Source organism: Saccopteryx leptura, chromosome 9, assembly GCF_036850995.1.
Source record: "Saccopteryx leptura isolate mSacLep1 chromosome 9, mSacLep1_pri_phased_curated, whole genome shotgun sequence".
In the NCBI taxonomy this organism is placed as follows: Eukaryota; Metazoa; Chordata; class Mammalia; order Chiroptera; family Emballonuridae; genus Saccopteryx; species Saccopteryx leptura.
In genome coordinates this window covers 68710636-68729344 of record NC_089511.1, presented here as the reverse complement: position 1 = coordinate 68729344, position 18709 = coordinate 68710636, and the positions used below count along the sequence as shown (strand labels likewise).

The window sequence follows — 18709 nt, the reverse complement described above, 5'->3', positions numbered from 1 at the left end:
TCTTCAACAAAAATGACACTCCCAACATAAAAAATAAAAATGCTGTCCATAAATTTTAAATCATTATTTAAAAGGTGTTCTGGTACTACTATGAAACCTATTTAAGAATCCCTTCAGGCCCTGGACAAGTGGCTCAGAGGTAGAGCATCAGCCAGCTGTGGAAGTCTGGGTTTAATTCTAGGTCAAGGCACACAGGAGAAGCAACCATCTTCTTCACCCCTCCCCCTCTCGCTTTTCTCTCTGTCTCTCTCTCCATCTCTCTCTCTCTTTTTCCTCCTCCCCTCCTGAAGCTATGGCTCGATTGGAGTGAGTTGGCCCCCAGCTCTGAGAATGGCTCCATGGCCTTTGCTTCAGGGGCTAAAAAAATGTCTTTGGTTGCAACATAACAAGGACCCCAGATAGGCAGAGCATCGCCCCCTAGTGGGCTTGCTGGGTGGATTCTGGTCAGAGAACATGCAGCAGTCTGTCTCTGCCTCCCCTCCTGTCACTAAAAAACCAAAAAACAAAAAAAAACAAAAAAAACCCCTTCACTTTTCTCTCCTTTGTACCATTAGATATTAATGAGGTTACTGCAAAATGGACATGCTGACTTTTCACCAGGTAAAGAACATTTTGTTGGTTATTTTTTTTCCTAACTGTATGACTCTAGTTTAGAATTTTTCACTGTGTGAGACTTAATAGAACAAGCTATCATTATTTTGTAGTGTTTAGACACCATCATATTAGACACACGATAGTGGACCTCAGTAATGAGAACTGAGGAAGCAGCAACATAGAGCTATGTCCACAGCATGCAGAGGCTGCCCGTTTCAGGATATTCTGTTATTGCCTGGCCTGGATTTACCATATATTCTGATTATTTAAAACAAAATGAACATCTTGATTCTTATATGAAACTTTTCTGATACTAAGTTTTGAAATATAATTGAAACAAATCATTACAGGCCAACTAATAGAAGATAAATTCAAAGGCTTTTGAGGTCAGATTTAATCCCTGAGCTTCCAGATCAATTATCCTTACTTTTCCAATTATTTGAAAGGAGAGATGACTCTATTCTGAGCTGATGATTCTATGGGACAACTTACTTTCTACACAAATAGACAAATTATTGGACTACCAATAGAAAACTAAAAAATAGGAGGTATGTGAGAAAATTTTCCACAACAATTATGTGAAGCAGGATACTCTGGTTATGTCTTTTTTGGTAGAAAGATAGATAGATAGTTCAGCACTTTATATAGTAATCAAGTTTAATATAAAAAAGAAAATGAAATAATTTGAAAACATTGTATAGATTATTGACAGAAATGACATGATTTTGAATTGGAAATGAATGTGCTTATAAATTTATTTAAATGGATTTCTAAGCTGTTCTGCACAATAAAGAAATCTGAACTACCTTTGCTTCTTATAGTTCAGCCCACGATCTATTTTTCTGGTGGACCCTTTTTGGTGCAATCAGGTTTTATTTTCAACTATTTACTTCAATATTTCTATTGTAGCAAAATGAGTTTCTTTTTCTTTTTTTTTTATTTAGACAATTAATTTTAACAGGGTGACACTGGTCAACAGAGCACATCTCCACATCATTTGGACATTCGATTATGTTGTATTCCCATCAGCCAAAGTCAGATCATCCTCCCTCACCTTATATTTGTTTCTCTTCCTGCCCCTCCCCTTCCCCACCCCTCTTCCTCTCCTCTCTTCCTTTTCCCCTTCCCCAGGTAACCACTGCACTCTTATCTATGTCCATGAGTCTCAATTTTGTGTCTCATCTATGTATGGAATTAAAGTGTGTTTCTAATAACAGAAAAAAAATTATCTCCTAGTGTCTGAAAATTTCAGATTTTCACAAACTTTTGAGATTCTGCCTCCTTTTAACAACAAAAAATAATAAATAAAATATATTTTTAAATTCATGGGATCTATAAGTTATTGAAGATAAAAATGAATACACATTCCATCCTTAGTTGACATTACACTTATTAATTTTCTGGTGTAGTCTTTTGCATATGTGACAAGGATAATCTCTTGCTTCATGAATATGCAGGACAGGCCTTATATAAATTGGCCCGGTAGGTGGCGATTGAGCTGATGCAATTACAGGTCATACTGAGAACAAAAGCAGATGGCCACTAAGACAACCTCTGTCAAAAAAGCACCAGGAGCTGGTGAAAAGGTCTTCTCTGTATAAATGTTATGACTTTGCTTGGGGCTAGAATGTCTACTCCTCAATCTTTCTGTTAATTGCATGAATAACAAGAAGTAACAAATTATTTTGGATTCTGACTAATTAGTCCTGTCAGTTAGCACCTCAGGCACTGGTCCTATTTGTCTGATTAAATTGAAGGTCTACAGGGTGGAGAAATGTCCTTCTTGTTTCATTCCTGTCCTTATCATTCTCTGCTTCCCTCCACAATCTAAGCAGCTCCAGAAGGATTCACCTGGAATAACTTTATCTTCTTTTATCTAAATTAAGCTAAATTTCTTATCTAAGTGAAGGATAAAAAAATAATAAACATTTTTAAAGACAAGAATATCATACATAGTAAGCATATATGATGGTTGATACATAAATGTGTCTAAAATTAGATCTGATTGCATTAGGGGTGTTAGATAGGTTACTAAATACCAATTAATTTGAATTTCAGATAAAAATTAATTTTTTAGTGTACTGCCCATGCAAGATTCAAATATTTATATTCTTCTTTGTGCATCTGGCAACCTTAGACTGAGTTTATATTCTAGATCAGGGGTCTCAAACTCAAGGCCCGCGGGCCGCATGCAGCCCGCCGAACAATTTTGTGCGGCCCGCAGACTAATCCACGAAGTTAAAAATATTTTGGATAAAATTAAGTAAGCCTAGGGGCCTACTTATATTTTTCATTTCTCTGGCATCCTAGCTAGATATTAGCTTAGTTAACAGCAGTTGTGATGCGAACTACAGTTTCTGGTTGTTTTGTGACACTGAGTAAACTGCATGTACGATTGTGCTTGTTGTACTGATTTTTTTTTGTTTTCAACTGCAGTGAGAAGTGTTGCATAACAGTTGCCTTTTGTAGACCTAGTGCAGCCCGCCGAATGGCTATGATCTTGCTCTGCGGCCGACATGCTGAGTTGAGTTTGAGACCCCTGTTCTAGATCAAGTGTAGAGCAGGTATTTTTTTAAGGTAAGTTGAGAGAACTTAGATTAAAACTAACTGTAGAAATCTACCCTAACTCACGTGAACATATTCTCGTTCTGCCTAACTGTCCAGCAGTCTGTTCTCAGTTTTCTTCTACTTATCACATTTCTTAGAATCAAGCCATGTTCTATATCACAAGAATCAAGCTCTTCATATCCAAACTATTTCTATTTCTACTAAAGCAAAGTTTTTATTTGCCATTATTGTAAAAGAGACTCAGTTTATATCAGATACCTATTTTCTAATCTGCCAATATATTTTCCAAGAATTAGGCAAGTATAGAATCTTGCCAGTCTAAATTCCTACCCAAAATGGAATCAAGGTATATCTTAATATCCATTATGATAAAAAAAATAGCTCAGTGGCAGAGTGTCGGCCTGGAGTGCAGAAGTCCCGGGTTCGATTCCCGGCCAGGGCACACAGGAGAAGCGCCCATCTGCTTCTCCACCCCTTTCCCTCTCCTTCCTCTCTGTCTCTCTCTCTTCCCCTCCCGTAGCCAAGGCTCCATTGGAGCAAAAGGTTTGCCCGGGCGCTGAGGGTGGCTCTGTGGCCTCTGCTTCAGGTGCTAGAATGGCTCTGATTGCGGCGGAGCGATACCCCGGATGGGCAGAGCATCGCCCTCTAGTGGGCGAGCCGAGTGGATCCTGGTCAGGTGCATGCGGGAGTCTGTCTGACTGCCTCCCCGTTTCCAACTTCAAAAAAATGCAAAAAAAAACCAAACAAACCACCTTATTAAAACAAAATACAAAGAAATAAGTAAAGTTGATTCGAGGCTCATTTTTAAAGACAATCTTACTTCATTTCCTCTGCTTTATCTAACTTCCTCCTAAAATTCTTATTATCATATATCCAAAATATGTATATACATTGCATATAACAGATAATGTTTTCTACATTACATCAATTTATTATATACCCAAATATTCATCACTCACAGAAAAGAGAATGGGATTACAACACAAAATAAATCCACTTAATTCCAAAATCTTATTGAATAACTAGGCTCTGTCCTAACCTATAGGAAAATCCTTTAAAGTAGATATTATAAAGGCTGTCCTCTGTAAATATTTTTTTATTAATATTTCATGGTTATCCCAGCAATGTGCAGAAATCTATACAGAAATTATAATGACATTAAATATAGCTTATTTTTGAATTTTGTACTGTGTAAGCTAGGGCCTTTATTCATTAAGTTCTTTTCCCTCAGAGACAATAATAAGTACCAAATTATATGTAGACAATGTGAAATAAATTTAAAATGCTGTGCACATTATATTATTTGGGAACTCTATAGTTTCAATTTTAAATATTGTTTTAGGTTTAGTTAAAATTAATGTATTTTAAAAGTGTGTTTATTTGCCTTCAAAATATACCAAAATTTAGCATATTTGCCAAAATATTATAAAAAAATTAGAAAAAAAATTTAGTGTAACTGCAAATACATTTACTTTAATTAGTCACACACCAGATAAAAAATTAGGTGGATAGACAACAGTCATTCACTGACTAAGCTAGTGGAATCCCTAAATTTTAAGAAAAGACCAGCCTGTTCTGTTCTTCCTGTTTACTGGAGCAAATTAAGAACAAACACCCTGATGGCATAAATACCATAACTAGTACCACTTGGGAGAAGTGACTAATGGTTAATATCCTTAGAAAAAGGTTTCAAAGCTATGGATTCTTTTAATGTTTAACTGGTAGTATAACACTTCCAAATAATGCAAAAGAGGCTATGGGGGAATTATTTTTTTGTTATAATTTTTTACTTATTATATTGAGTTTTCTTTAAAATTAAAAATTGTAGGCAAACTTTCAGGTATTAAATATGGTTGTAGCTGGATTATAAAAAATAATTAGAACCTTTTTTATTATAAAAATCATTCATTCTTGTCCATGTATGTCATGTATATCTACAGTACATTTAATAAAATATCATAAAGGCTAGATTTAAAAAAATTTGTTTTCTTTAAAATTTATTCAGTGAGAATACTTACCTTTACTAGTTTTAACATTTATGATTTAACTTGTATTAATTCTTTTATAAATATATATAGTGTCACCCCAGGGTAACTTCTGGATTGAAGTCATTCACTTGATATAAGCCTGGTCAGCTGAAGGATGGAAATTGGCCTTCTAAAATCTGTTGCAAGGCAATAAATATCTGCTCTGAGAGTTATGGGACAGCAATTACCAATCTACAATGTATATCTGAATATGTTCTCTTGGACTCCTCTTACCTCATGATACTACCACCAACTCTCAATTTCTCTTAGTGCCTGTGGCTACAGACAACTCATTCCATGAGTGCTTTTTATGCTCCAAAACACCATTGTTTTGATTCTTCCCATCTCTCACTGACCCAATGCAAATATCATACCAAGGCCTAAAAGACATTTAACCACGATTACAGGGAGGAAAGTCCAAGCCCTTTCTTAAGTCCCACAGTCAGCATTAGGCAGTTGGATAAATCAATCCAAATTTTAAAGTAGGCGTGTCCCCAACTTTTTCTATAGTTCATTCCAATTACTATAGTCATTAGCTTCTCATTGAATGGTTTGGCCAGGATGAGTATCCTCCCAAAGAGGAAAGCTGCTGGGTTTTAGTAAGTTATTTTTCATACTGTATGTCTAGTTCAGAAGTAAATTATGGCCTTGGCTAGTTGGCTCAATGGTAGAGTGATGACCAGGCATGTGGAAGTCCGAGGTTCGATTCCTGGTTAGAGCACACAGGAGAAGCAACCATCTACTTCTCTCCTCCCCCCGACTTCTCTCTCTCTTCTCCTTCTGCGGCCATGGCTTGATTGTAGTAAGTTGGCCCCAGACACCGAGGATGGCCCCATGGCCTCTGCTTCAGGCACTAAGTAGAGTTCATTTGCTGAGCAATGCAGCAACATCTCAGATGGATAGAGTATCACCCCAGAGTGGGCTTGCCAGGTGGATCCTTGTTGGGGCGCATGTGGTAGTCTGTTTCTCTGCCTCCCCTTCTCTCACTGAATTAAAAAAAAAGAAAAAGGAGAAGAAGTAAACTATGCTGTAGTAACTTGCTTATTACTGTAGGGACTGACATTCCTGAATAGCATTGCCTCTCTTAGGTCCAGTGCAATTCTACTTAGATGCTATAAGTTTCTCTTACTGAATTTCTAGTAAATAAAAAACTGTAACTTTCCTAAACAACATTCCCTCTGCAGCTCTGGTTCTCGGCTAAGATTTTGCAAGACCCATTGAATGATAGTTTTCATCCTGTGTCAGGCTGCTTGCAGCACTATGGCTCCAGTTTACCTTGTATATAATTTATACCTGTCGCTCTACCCAAATCTTGGAGAAAAATCTCAGCTGGCTACCAAAAGCGTGACATCACACTCTTTTTTTTTTTTCAGAGAGAGAGAGAGAGAGAGAGAGAGAGAGAGTCAGAGAGAGGAATAAATAGGAACAGAGAGAGATGAGAAGCATCAACCATCAGTTTTTCGTTGCAACACCTTAATTGTTTATTGATTGCTTTCTCATATGTGCCTTGACTGCGGGCCTTCAGCAGATCGAGTAACCTCTTGCTTGAGCCAGCGACCTTGGGTCCAAGCTGGTGAGCTTTTTGCTCAAACCAGATGAGCCTACACTCAAGCTGGCGACCCCGGGGTCTTGAACCTGGGTCCTCCACATCCCAGTCTGTCGCTCTATCCACTGCACCACCGCCTGGTCAGGCTAAAGTATTTTTGAAGAGTAACATTTGCTAAGTCTTCAAAAACAATGTTAACTATTTTTTCATCTTAGCTTTACTAGACACAGTGATAAACATATCATTTTAAGTGTGTTAAGTTTATATTGTAAAGACAAATCCTCACTGTTTTTCTTTCCCAGAAAGATTAATTTCCAAATGCATGTAACTAACCTTCAAAACATTTTTGCACCTGTATTTTATGACATTAATAGTAGGAGTTATAAACCTTCTAAAAACTGAAAAGGGTAGGTTTCATTTCAGATGAATTCATGGGATCCATGAATTGCCATTTGGCTTAGAAATAGGTAGATTCTTCTTTCTGCAGTCATCCTGGAATGGTCCTGCTAATGTAACACTGATTCAACCAGAAGGAGATATGATGTGGTTAATTTTAAAACTACAGTAATATAGAAAAACGTGCAAGAAAAAGAACTTAGAGTGCAGAATTCTAGAAACCCATGACAATTTGTGAGGTCAGGTCTGTGTGATCAAGCCCTTCTGGGCCATACTGTAGGCTTTTTATTTCATAGTTCTATAGAAGTCACTCATCTAATACTTAATTTTATTTCTTCCATACATGATTTGTGTATATTCTTTATTTTGTGGTTGTATCTTTTGTCCAGGAAGTTCTTGCCCATATCTTTGTGCAGGCTCTCCGCCTCCCATTTTTACGTATAATGATATTTGTTAAACATTTTCCAAGTATCGTAGATACTATAAATGTTAGCTAACACTCTGCCTAGATTCAGTGCTTGTATGACATTATCTGATAAATTTCTTCAATCATCTATATTTGACAAAGTTAAAAAATGCTGTCAATACTGAGTTTTTGGAAATTGATTCATTCACTAAATGGTAACCTGTATTTATTGATGTCTTTCTACCAAGTTTTATACCAAATTATAAGCATTGCTTGAGTACCTGACCTGTGGTGGTGCAGTGGATAGAGCGTCAATCTAAAAGGCTGAGGTTGACAGTTTGAAATCCTGGGCATGCCCAGTCAAGGCATATGTGAGAAGCAACTACTACAAGCTGATGCTTCTCACTTCTTCACCACCCCCACTTCTCTCTCTCTCTAAAAATCAATAAATTAAATAAAAAAACCCACAAAAACATTGCTTTAGTCAAAGAGATGACCGCTGCTCCCACAGAATGAGTTTAAATTAGAATGCTGGTTCTTCTTACACAATGAATAGCCTTTTCTTTCTTCTCTTTTCTTTTCTTTTTTTTTTTTAGTGAGAAAAAGAGAGACAGACTGACAGACAGGAAGAAGAAGGTGAGAAGAATCAACTCATAGTTGTGGCACCTTAGTTGTTCATTGATTGCTTTCGCATATGTGCCTTGACTGGGGGGTACAGGATGGGGCTCCAGCCAAGCTAGTATCCTCTTGCTTAAGGCAGCGACCTTTGGGCTCAGGCCAGAGACCATGGGGTCATGTCTTGGATCCCACGCTCAAGCTGGTGACCCTGCACTCAAGCTGGTAAGCCCATGCTCAATCCGGTGACCTCAGGGTTTTGAACCTGGGTCCTCTGCATGCCAGGCTGATGCTTTTTTTTTTTTTTTTTTAAATGAATTTTTATTAATGGTAATGGGATGACATTAATAAATCAGGGTACATATATTCAAAGAAAACATGTCCAGGTTATTTTGTCATTAGATTATGTTGCATACCCCTCGCCCAAAGTCAGATTGTCCTTCGCCATCCTCTATCTAGTTCTCTATGCCCCTCCCCCTCCCCTTAACTCTCCCCCTGTCCTCCCTCCCCCCACCCCTGGTAACCACCACACTCTTGTCCATGTCTCTTAGTCTCATTTTTATGTTCCACCAATGTATGGAATCATGTAGTTCTTGTTTTTTTCTGATTTACTTATTTCACTCCTTATAATGTTATCAAGATCCCACCATTTTGCTGTAAACGATCTGATGTCATCATTTCTTATGTCTGAGTAGTATTCCATAGTGTATATGTGCCACATCTTCTTTATCCAGTCTTCTATTGAAGGGCTTTTTGGTTGTTTCCATGTCTTGGCCACTGTGAACAGTGCTGCAATGAACATGGGGCTACATGTGTCTTCACGTATCAATGTTTCTGAGGTTTTGGGGTATATACCCAGTAGAGGGATTGCTGGGTCATAAGGTAGTTCTATTTGCAGTTTTTTGAGGAACCACCATACTTTCCTCCATAATGGTTGTACTACTTTACAGTCCCACCAACAGTGATTGAGGGTTCCTTTTTCTCCACAGCCTCTCCAACATTTGCCATTACCCGTCTTGTTGATCATAGCTAATCTAACAGGGGTGAGGTGGTATCTCATTGTAGTTTTGATTTGCATTTTCCTAATAACTAATGAAGCTGAGCATCTTTTCATATATCTGTTGGCCATTTGTATCTCTTCCTGGGAGAAGTGTCTATTCATGTCCTCTTCCCATTTTTTTATTGGATTGTTTGTTTGTTTGTTGTTGAGTTTTATGAGTTCTTTGTAAATTTTGGATATTAGGCCCTTATCTGAGCTGTTGTTTGAAAATATCATTTCCCATTTAGTTGGCTGTCTGTTTATTTTTATATCAGTTTCTCTTGCTGAGCAAAAACTTTTTATTCTGATGTAGTCCCATTCATTAATTTTTGCCTTCACTTCTCTTGCCATTGGAGTCAAGTTCATAAAATGTTCTTTAAAACCCAGGTCCATGAGTTTAGTACCTATGTCTTCTTCTATGTACTTTATTGTTTCAGGTCTTATATTTAGGTCTTTGATCCATTTTGAATTAATTTTAGTACACGGGGACAGGCTGTAGTCGAGTTTCATTCTTTTGCATGTGGCTTTCCAGTTTTCCCAACACCATTTGTTGAAGAGGCTTTCTTTTCTCCATTGTGTGTTGTTGGTCCCTTTATCAAAGATTATTTGACCATATATATGTGGTTTTATTTCTGGGCTTTCTATTCTGTTCCATTGGTCTGAGTGTCTATTTTTCTGCCAATACCATGCTGTTTTGATTATCGTGGCCCTATAATATAGTTTAAAGTCAGGTATTGTAATGCCCCCAGCTTCATTCTTTTTCCTTAGGATTGTTTTGGCTATTCGGGGTTTTTTATAGTTCCATATAAATCTGATGATTTTTTGTTCCATTTCTTTAAAAAATCTCATAGGGATTTTGATGGGAATTGCATTAAATTTGTATATTGCTTTGGGTAATATGGCCATTTTGATTATATTTATTCTTCCTATCCAAGAACAAGGAATATTTTTCCATCTCATTGTATCTTTTTCGATTTCCCTTAACAATGCTTTGTAATTTTCATTATATAGGTCCTTTACATTCTTTGTTATGTTTATTCCTAGGTATTTTATTTTTTTTGTTGCAATCGTGAAGGGGATTATTTTTTTGAGTTCGTTTTCTAATATTTCATTGTTGGCATAGAGAAAGGCTATGGACTTCTGTATGTTAATTTTGTATCCTGCGACCTTACTGTATTGGTTTATTGTTTCTAATAATCTTTTTGTGGAGTCCTTCGGGTTTTCGATGTATAGGATCATATCATCAGCAAAAAGTGATACCTTTACTTCTTCTTTTCCGATATGGATGCCTTTTATTTCTTTGTCTTGTCTGATTGCTCTGGACAGAACTTCTAGCACCATGTTAAATAAGAGTGGAGAGAGTGGACAACCCTGTCTTGTTCCTGATTTAAGGTAGAAAGTCCTCAGTTTTATGCCGTTTAAAATGATGTTGGCTGATGGTTTATCATATATGGCCTTTATCATGTTGAGATATTTTTCTTCTATACCCATTTTGTTGAGAGTCTTAAACATAAAATTGTGTTGTATTTTATCAAAAGCCTTTTCTGCATCTATTGATAAGATCATGTGGTTTTTGTTCTTTGTTTTGTTGATATGGTGTATTACGTTAACCGTTTTGCGTATGTTGAACCATCCTTGAGATTCTGGGATGAATCCCACTTGATCATGATGTATTATTTTTTTAATATGTTGTTGTATTTGGTTTGCCAGTATTTTGTTTAGAATTTTAGCATCTGTATTCATTAGAGATATTGGTCTGTAGTTTTCTTTCTTTGTGCCATCCTTGCCAGGTTTTGGTATGAGGGTTATGTTGGCCTCATAAAATGTGTTTGGAAGTATTGCTTCTTCTTCAATTTTTTGGAAGACTTTGAGTAGAATAGGAACCAAGTCTTCTTTGAATGTTTGATAGAATTCACTAGTATAACCATCTGGGCCTGGACTTTTATTTTTGGGGAGGTTTTTAATAGTTTTTTCTATTTCCTCCCTGCTGATTGGTCTGTTTAGGCTTTCTGCTTCTTCATGACTCAGTCTAGGAAGGTTGTATTGTTCTAGGAATTTATCCATTTCTTCTAGATTGTTGTATTTGGTGGCATATAATTTTTCATAGTATTCTACAATAATTCTTTGTATATCTATGATGTCTGTGGTGATCTCTCCTCTTTCATTTTGGATTTTATTTATTTGAGTCCTGTGCCTTTTTTCCTTGGTGAGTCTTGCCAAGGGTTTGTCAATTTTGTTGATCTTTTCAAAGAACCAGCTCCTTGTTTTATTGATTTTTTCTATAGTTTTTCTGTTCTCTATTTCATTTATTTCTGCTCTGATTTTTATTATCTCCTTTCTTCGGCTGGTTTTGGGTTGTCTTTGTTCTTCTTTTTCTAGTTCCTTAAGGTGTGAAGTTAAGTGGTTTACTTCGGCTCTCTCTTGTTTGTTCATATAGGCCTGAAGTGATATGAACTTTCCTCTTATTACTGCTTTTGCTGCATCCCAGAGATTCTGATATGTCGTATTTTCATTTTCATTTGTCTGTATGTATCTTTTGATCTCTGCGCTTATTTCTTCTTTGACCCATTCATTTTTTAGAAGTATGTTGTTTAGTTTCCACATTTTTGTGGGTTTTTCCCCCTCTTTTTTGCAGTTGAATTCTAGTTTCAAGGCTTTATGATCAGAAAATATGCTTGGTACAATTTCAATTTTTCTAAATTTGCTGATATTGTCTTTGTGGCCCAACATATGGTCAATTCTTGAGAATGTTCCATGTACACTAGAGAAAAATGTATACTCTGTCGCTTTGGGATGAAGTGTCCTGTAGATGTCTATCATATCCAGGTGTTCTAGTATTTCGTTTAAGGCCACTATCTCTTTATTGATTCTCTGTTTGGATGACCGATCTAGAGCCGTCAGCGGAGTATTGAGGTCTCCAAGTATGATTGTATTTTTGTTAGTTTTTGTTTTAAGGTCAATAAGTAGCTGTCTTATATATTTTGGTGCTCCTTGGTTTGGTGCATATATATTAAGGATTGTTATGTCTTCTTGATTCAGTGTCCCCTTAATCATTATGAAATGACCATTTTTGTCTCTGAGTACTTTTTCTGTCTTTTAGTCAGCATTATCAGATATGAGTATTGCTACACCTGCTTTTTTTGGGGTGTTGTTTGCTTGGAGTATTGTTTTCCAGCCTTTCACTTTGAATTTGTTTTTATCCTTGTTGCTTAGATGTGTTTCTTGTAGGCAGCATATAGTTGGATTTTCTTTTTTAATCCATTCTGCTACTCTGTGTCTTTTTATTGGTAAGTTTAATCCATTTACATTTAGTGTAATTATTGACACTTGTGGGTTCCCTACTGCCATTTTATAAATTGCTTTCTGTTAGTTTTATATCTAGTTTGATTCTTCTCTTTTGTTTTTCTATCATTTGTTTTTGTTTGTTTGTGTTCCATACTTCTTTCCTCTGTTGCTACCTTTTTAAAGTCAAGTGTTTTTGTGGTGGTTTTTTCTAGGGTGGTTACCATTAAGTAATGAAAAGGGTACCTACCATATTCATTGTAGTACCCTATCTTATAAGTATTTCTGCACTTCATCGTCCTTTGCTACTGTTAATCTCCATCCTCTCCCCCCTTTTTTTCCTTTGTTGTCACAGTTTAAGTTTGGTTTTATTGTGTTCTTGGTGGAGCTGTTACTTGTGGTGTTGTTTTCTTTTGTTCTTTGAATCTGGTTGGAAAACCCCCGTTAGTATTTCCTGGAGTGGGGGCTTTCTGTTGATAAATTCTCTCATCTTTTCTGAATTGTGAATGTTTTTATATCTCCTTCATACTTGAAGGATAGCTTTGATGGGTATAGTATTCTTGGCTGAAAGTTCCTCTCTTTCAGGGCTTTAAATATTGGGGTCCACTCTCTTCTAGCTTGTAGAGTTTCTGCTGAGTAATCTGATGATAATCTAATAGGCCTTCCTTTATATGTTGTACTCTTCTTTTCCCTGGCTGCCTTGAGAATTTTTTCTTTGTCATTGGTTTGTGTCATCTTTATTATGATGTGCCTTGGAGTGGGTTTGTTGGGGTTAAGAAAACTCGGTGTTCTGTTTGCTTCTGAATTTGAGGCTTTAGTTCTTTCCACAGGCTTGGGAAGTTCTCGTCTATTATTTGTTTGAGTATATTCTCCATTCCATTTTCTTTCTCTTCTCCCTCTGATATACCTATTATTCTTATGTTATTCTTTCTGATGGAGTCAGACAATTCCTGTAGGGCTTTCTCGTTTTTTATTATTTTTGAGTCTCTTTCTTCTTCTCTCTGTTGTGCCTCAAGTTGTTTGTCTTCTATTTCACTAATCCTATCTTCAATCTGGGCTGTTCTGCTAGCTAAGCTTGTTACCTCGTTTTTCAGCTCGTGAATTGAGTTTTTCATTTCTGTTTGATTTGTTTTTATAGTTTCAATTTCCTTGGTAATATATTCTTTGTGTTCATTGAGTTGTTTTCTGATCTCCTTATATTGCCTTTCTGTGTTTTCTTGTATATCTCTGAGTATTTTTAAGATTTCTATTTTAAATTCTCTGTCATTTAGCTCCAAGGCTTCCAATATGTTAAGTCTTTTCTCCATAGATTTTTCCACATCTATTTGTGTTACCTCTCTTTCTTTTGTATCCATAATATTCGATTTCCTCTTTCTTATTGGCATCTGAGGGTGGTCTTGTTGATAGCACACAGGCGCACTTCCTCGCGGCTTGAATGAACGTCCCTGCGGTAGCTTCCTCCACACCCTCGTCTCTCAGATTCAAATGATAACAGTCCTTTCGCTTTCAGTTTGTGTGGAACTCCGGAATGCTCCAAGGATAAATTTTCCTGTTTCTAGTTGATAAATTTGTTGTGATTTTGGGGAGATCTGTCGGACGTGCTGCTCACGGCGCCATTTCCGTGACGTCACTCCCAGGCTGATGCTTTTAAGTATAAATATTTACTCATAATTTCTGTTATAGTTTCTCATCCCTGTCCTAATAAAAGGAGCCTAGGTCAGGATTTTTTCTTTTGTTATATAAAAATTCTTAATCTATACCACATTTTCAAGTTTCCATATGCCTTGATGAGAATAAGAACCTCACAGGTTACTCTGATATGGTGGTGGTATAAGTCATGAGGTCCTCAAGGTTAAATATCTCTAGTCCAAAGCATACTTTTAATGTATTTTTTAAAAAGATTTTATTTATTCATTTGAGAGGAAGAGAGAGACAGAAAGAGAGAGAGAGAGAGAGAGAAGGGAGGGGCCATATGTGCCTAGACCGGGTGAGCCCAGGGCTTTGAACCAGCAACCTCAGCATTTCCAGGTTGACACTTTATCCACTGCACCACTACAGGTCAGGCTTAATGTATTTATTTTTTATTTTAATTTTATTTTTTTAGATTTTATTTATTCATTTTAGAGAGAGGAGACAGACAGAGAGAAAGGGGGAGGAGCAGAAAGCATCAACTCCCATATGTGCCTCGACTAAGCAAGCCTGGGGTTTTTAAACCAGTGACTTCAGTGTTCCAGGTCGACGCTTTACCCATTGTGCCACCACAGGTCAGGCCAAAGCATACTTTTGAAGGCTTTTTTGATTTCAATCTTTTTGACTAATAACCTAAATTTATTTGAAATTTATTTTGTTAAAATGTACTTGTAAGTTTTTAAAGTTTTCCTTGTTTGAAATACTAAAATGTTATCAAATAACTATCATTCTCTCCTCTTCTGAATTCTTCTGACTTTAGTTGCATTCGACTATTAGGAATCTATTCAAATAGTAATTGACCATTTTCTTAATTACTGTAGGCAGGATTAAGTGATTTATGCAGTTTATAAACTCTAGTAACAAATAAGCTCTAAATAATAGAAGATGGATACTTAGAATTTTAATATGCATGTGTTTAAGTTAATGAAGTATTTAAGATATTTAAAAGCCAGGCTTATGGAAGTGAAGATACTATTTTTAAAGACTTTTGTTTTTGTTTTTAAACCAGAATGTGCTTAAGACAGACCTTCTAAATTCACTGGAAACAATTTTATCCCCAACTGTACTGGCTATACTGAATACTAATAGTCAACTATTGCCGATTTTCAAGACTTCACTCAGAGTGGCTAATAAGGTAACAAATGTTATGTTATCTCAAAATTGAATTGTTGTTTAAGAAAAAAATCTATCTTTGGCCACACCTTGGAGATTTGTCTACATCCAAAACCCATGGGTTCTGAGGAATCTGGAGGAGGGAGGAGATTGGATGATGAATCATGACTAAGAAAAATGAGAAGGGATGAGGAATGTTTCAGTTCACAAAGTAACATATAGCATGCTATCATATGGTGGGTGAGGAAGATACATGTATCTGTCTACACATGTATGCATGTACATCTAATTCTATATAAAATGTCTCTGGAAGTATTTAAAAGTGGTAGCAGTCATCTCTCAGGTCGGAGGAGGACTGGGGTACTAGGGACTGAAGAGAGAAAGGGACTTTGCTCTGAGGACTGTTTTCTACCTTTTCTATTTTGTATGTATTCAAAAAAATTTTTTAATTAAAAAATTTAATTTTTCTTCAAAGATAGAAGATCAGAAAAAGGAAATGGATGACTTTCTCAGTACACTTTGTGACAATCTTCATGAGCTACAAGAAAATACAATTTCTTCCTTGGCTGAATCACAGAAGCCATGTGAAAATTTAACTGAAGACCTGAAGACAATAAAGAAAATCCATTCACAGGTTTCTTATTTGGGTTATTTGAGGAGTGTCAAGAGAAAGTTTTATCATCTTTGATAATCCCTGTTACACAATTGGAATGCCGTATAACTTATTTAGAAACCTGAAAATACCAAAGCTACTACTAGTTATAACAGTAATTAATGTAAAATAATTGTGAATACTTTTCTTGATCAGTTAATATTTGGGGATCTGCTCCATATAGAATCCTATACTAAAGCAAAATAAGAGAAACCCGACAGTCCTCTCCTCACATCACAGTGAAAGGTGACACTGGGGAAACACTCCTTAGGAAATACAATTAGAAGAAAAATGGCCTTTGGCCAGGTAGCTGAGTTGGTTAGAGCATTGTCCTAATACACCAAGGTTGCAGGTTTGATCCTTGGTCAGGGCATATATAAGAATTGACCAATGAATGCATAAATAAGTAGAACAAATTGATCTCTCTCCTTCACTCCCCCCCTTCTTCCTCTCTTTCTAAAATCAACAAATAAAAAATTTTAAAACTGGTTATAGCATTTAAATGAACATGTATCTACATTGTAACTTGATAAGTGTTTTCCACCTAGGGTAAAATTAATAGTTACTCTTATAAACTATGCCCTACTTTTTTCTCACTATTTCTGTCTCTGACAATTAAATTGTAGTAAATTAATACAGTTCTTAATTTTTACAGCTTAACTATAAATGTAATTCATGACTTAATCATCCTCTATATAAGCTATTTCTTAGTATATGAACCAAAACCAAACCTTCCAACCAAAAAAGTAATAATCTCTAAATATCAGACATAGGGAAAATAAGTCCTAATATTCTTAAGGTCATATTTTAAAATTTTTTAAAAATTTTTTTGGTGCTTCTCCTGTGTGCCCTGGCCAAGAATCAAACCCAGGACTTCCACATGCTGAGCTGACGCTCTACCACTGAGCCTACTGGCCAGGGCCCGTCCTCACATTTTAAAAAAATTTTAATGGGGTGACATTGATAAATCAGGGTACATATGTTCAGAGAAAACATCGCTAGGTTATTTTGACATTTGATTATGCTGCATTCCCATTACCCAAAGTCCAATTGTCTTCCTTCACCTTCTAACTGGGTTTTTTTTTTCTGATTTACTTAGTTCACTCTGTATAATGTTATCAAGATCCCACCATTTTGTTGTATATGATCCGATGTCATGCTACTTATGGATGAGTAGCATACCCTAGTGTATATGTGCCACATCTTCTTTATCCAGTCTTCTATTTTTTTTACAGTGATTAAAGCCTTTAAGTAAACTCTTGGCCAATACAACAACAATCCATAAAAGAGTAGTGTCCTTAACATGTTCACCAAGTCCAAGTTGGCACCAACACCATGCCAGATCCCTGAAAAATGCAACCCAACCCCAGTTCAGTCTGTTAGGAGCTGTCACAAGGAGCAGGAGTCCAGGAAAAGTCCACAACCAGAAAAATTCCGCATGGCACTGGAATTGTTGTCACAATTCTATACTTTGCAGCTCACGCCCAAGTCCCAATGACCACTGCTTCTAGCTGGTAATGATTCAGGTAGACTGGAAAAGCCATCTGCAGCATATGTTGAGATGGAGCTTCTGTTCTCCTCTGCCTGGAGAGATAAGACCAGGTTGCTTTTCCCTGGAGCTCTGCAACTGTGGTATGGTAAAGAGAACCTTGGGATACACTAAGCTGGGTGGCAAAGGTAAATTCATAATAGAAGCTGGCAAAAGGGGGAAAGAGAGCTCTAAATTAGGAGTAGGTCCCAGCCTGAAATATGAGTGGGGCATTGAGGTAGGAGGAATAAAGGAAACACTATATATTAAACAAAGCAGCAGAAAATAGGACTATCAACACCCACAACAGAGATCTTTGAGGGAAGGATAAAAAACCTGACTATTTAGGCAAGATATAGTTAAGTGGCCTTTGTACAAATGAGATCAGTTTACCTGCTTCTTGGAAGAAATACCCTAGGCTCATCTACAGTGTCATAGATGGGGCCAACGACCCTGGGCACCTTCAGCCTTCAGTGGCAAACCCCAGCATTCTGGGCAAGGTTAGGTCATAGGTGGCTGGAGCAGGGCTGGAAGAGACTGAACCTTCCCTTAGAGGAGCAAGGGGAAACCCTACCTTCCAGTGTCCCTGTTTCCTCACAGCAGAGGCATATAAGCCTGGCAGGCTTTAGCTCAATGACCTTCCTTTCCACTATTGAAGCAGGACCCAGATGGAATCCTATGAGACCCCTTTGGGGTATTGGAGCCTTTAAGGGCATATCCTAAAAGCTGGTAGTTCACCTGATCTCTATTGGGCTTTTTCTGCCTCTTGGTGCCTTAAAAGCCATGCTCAGAAGATCTCGCTGAGGGGTTTGAAGATCCCCATCCACCTATGTAAACCTTTTCCGTATATCTGGAGCTATTTGGAAAAAGACAAAACAGTGTTATTAGCTGGATCAAATAAAAGAAGGTAGAAGTTTGCAGGAAAAAAAAATTTGGTGTCTTCTGTTTATCACCATTCAATAGAAATTTAAATTTTTTTAAGTAAAAAGCATTATATGGTAGACCCATAGGAGTTCCAGGATATGACTCCCCCCTTTAAAATTTTTTTAAATTAACCTTAAAATATTTGCTGGGTACACTTCAATAATACCTTGACTTTAAAGATTGTAAGAAATACCCATAATTTGAAAGGTTTGACAAAATACAGTAAATGCTTTTGCTACATATGCAGGAGCATTGTCTGTTTTAACCAGTATATAAAATCCAATAATAGAACAAAGCATACAGACAATGAGCTATAACATGCTTAGCAGC

At 36.7% G+C, this 18709-nt stretch overlaps 1 pseudogene; it reads left to right on the top strand.

Annotated features, from left to right (window-relative positions):
- The window catches only part of LOC136381513 (kinesin-like protein KIF11), a 65861-nt pseudogene that overhangs the window by 26701 nt on the left and 20451 nt on the right, over positions 1 to 18709 (top strand).